The sequence below is a fragment of the Palaemon carinicauda genome, chromosome 16 (genome assembly GCF_036898095.1).
Source record: "Palaemon carinicauda isolate YSFRI2023 chromosome 16, ASM3689809v2, whole genome shotgun sequence".
Taxonomy (NCBI): domain Eukaryota; kingdom Metazoa; phylum Arthropoda; class Malacostraca; order Decapoda; family Palaemonidae; genus Palaemon; species Palaemon carinicauda.
In genome coordinates, this window is record NC_090740.1 from 15506852 (window position 1) to 15509351 (window position 2500).

Below are 2500 nucleotides of genomic sequence, written 5' to 3' on the forward strand. Positions count from 1 at the left end.
CTTGTTGTCCTCCCTGTTTTCCTATCGTTGCTAGTTTCATGATATCAAATGCAATTCAACCCTATTTCTTCTTGTTAAGCAATTATTTTTGTATATCAGTTTATTTGTTTATTAATTTGCTTTCAAATTAATTAAAGAAACATCGTTCCAGCTCGGATAATAAGCCATTTCAGATGGGTAACTTCAAATTAGAAAAAAGCGAACTATCACTGCCTCGTTTATTCAATTAACTGCTGATACAAGGATGGGCATCAATAAGAAACTTGAGATCATAAATTGCCCTATATAACTATAAAAGCATCATCGAAGGCTGTGTTATTTCATCTTGTGATTGATCCTTTCCTGAAGATGTCTTTCCAGTTTCTGTGTTATTTCATCTTGTGATTGATCCTTTCCTGATGTCTTTCCAGTTTCTGTGTTATTTCATCTTGTGATTGATCCTTTCCTGAAGATGTCTTTCCAGTTTCTGTGTTATTTCATCTTGTGATTGATCCTTTCCTGAAGATGTCTTTCCAGTTTCTGTGTTATTTCATCTTGTGATTGATCCTTTCCTGAAGATGTCTTTCCAGTTTCTGTGTTATTTCATCTTGTGATTGATCCTTTCCTGAAGATGTCTTTCCAGTTTCTGTGTTATTTCATCTTGTGATTGATCCTTTCCTGAAGATGTCTTTCCAGTTTCTGTGTTATTTCATCTTGTGATTGATCCTTTCCTGAAGATGTCTTTCCAGTTTCTGTGTTATTTCATCTTGTGATTGATCCTTTCCTGAAGATGTCTTTCCAGTTTCTGTGTTATTTCATCTTGTGATTGATCCTTTCCTGAAGATGTCTTTCCAGTTTCTGTGTTATTTCATCTTGTGATTGATCCTTTCCTGAAGATGTCTTTCCAGTTTCTGTGTTATTTCATCTTGTGATTGATCCTTTCCTGATGTCTTTCCAGTTTCTGTGTTATTTCATCTTGTGATTGATCCTTTCCTGAAGATGTCTTTCCAGTTTCTGTGTTATTTCATCTTGTGATTGATCCTTTCCTGAAGATGTCTTTCCAGTTTCTGTGTTATTTCATCTTGTGATTGATCCTTTCCTGATGTCTTTCCAGTTTCTGTGTTATTTCATCTTGTGATTGATCCTTTCCTGAAGATGTCTTTCCAGTTTCTGTGTTATTTCATCTTGTGATTGATCCTTTCCTGAAGATGTCTTTCCAGTTTCTGTGTTATTTCATCTTGTGATTGATCCTTTCCTGAAGATGTCTTTCCAGTTTCTGTGTTATTTCATCTTGTGATTGATCCTTTCCTGAAGATGTCTTTCCAGTTTCTGTGTTATTTCATCTTGTGATTGATCCTTTCCTGAAGATGTCTTTCCAGTTTCTGTGTTATTTCATCTTGTGATTGATCCTTTCCTGAAGATGTCTTTCCAGTTTCTGTGTTATTTCATCTTGTGATTGATCCTTTCCTGAAGATGTCTTTCCAGTTTCTGTGTTATTTCATCTTGTGATTGATCCTTTCCTGAAGATGTCTTTCCAGTTTCTGTGTTATTTCATCTTGTGATTGATCCTTTCCTGAAGATGTCTTTCCAGTTTCTGTGTTATTTCATCTTGTGATTGATCCTTTCCTGAAGATGTCTTTCCAGTTTCTGTGTTATTTCATCTTGTGATTGATCCTTTCCTGAAGATATCTTAACAGTTTCCATGCGAATCCCATTTTCCCAAGTCCCCTTTTTCTCTCTTTCATTGACTGCAAATTTAGACACCTTTGAAGTAACTAGTCTGCCACTATCTCTAATCTACCACAATGTCTAATCTACCATAATCTCCAATCTGCCCCAATCTAATCTACCACAATGTCTAATATACCATAATCTCTAATATGCCACAATCTTGTAATCTGCCACAATCTCTAATCAACCACAATCTCTAATGTCACTATTTTTAATCTGTCCCAATTTATAATCTGCCCTAAGTCTCTCATCTCCCCCAATCTCTAGTATGCACAAAAGTCTCTCATCTGCCTTAATTTCTAATCTACCATAAGCTCTAATCTGCCACAGTCTCTAATGTGACAATCTTTAATCTGCCCCAATCTCTAGTATGCCCCAAATCTCTCATCTGCCCCAATCTCTAGTATGCCCCAAATCTCTCATCTGCCCCAATCTCTAGTATGCCCCAATCTCTAGTATGCCCCAAATCTCTCATCTGCCCCAATCTCTAGTATGCCCCAAATATCTCATCTGCCCCAATCTCTAGTATGCCCCAATCTCTAGTATGCCCCAATCTCTAACCTTCCCCAATCTCTAATCTGCCACAGTCTCTAATGTGACAATCTTTAATCTGCCCCAATCTCTAGTATGCCCCAAATCTCTCATCTGCCCCAATCTCTAACCTACCCCAAATCTCTCATCTGCCCCAATCTCTCATCTGCCCCAATCTCTCATCTGCCCCAAATCTCTCATCTGCCCCAATCTCTAGTATGCCCCAAATCTCTCATCTGCCCCAATCTCTCATCTGCCC

At 37.7% G+C, this 2500-nt stretch overlaps 1 protein-coding gene across 3 annotated transcripts in view; it reads left to right on the forward strand.

The window, feature by feature from the left end:
* LOC137655658 (3-hydroxy-3-methylglutaryl-coenzyme A reductase-like) overlaps nt 1–2500 on the forward strand; it is a 160480-nt gene that overhangs the window by 70065 nt on the left and 87915 nt on the right. The window lies entirely within an intron of this gene.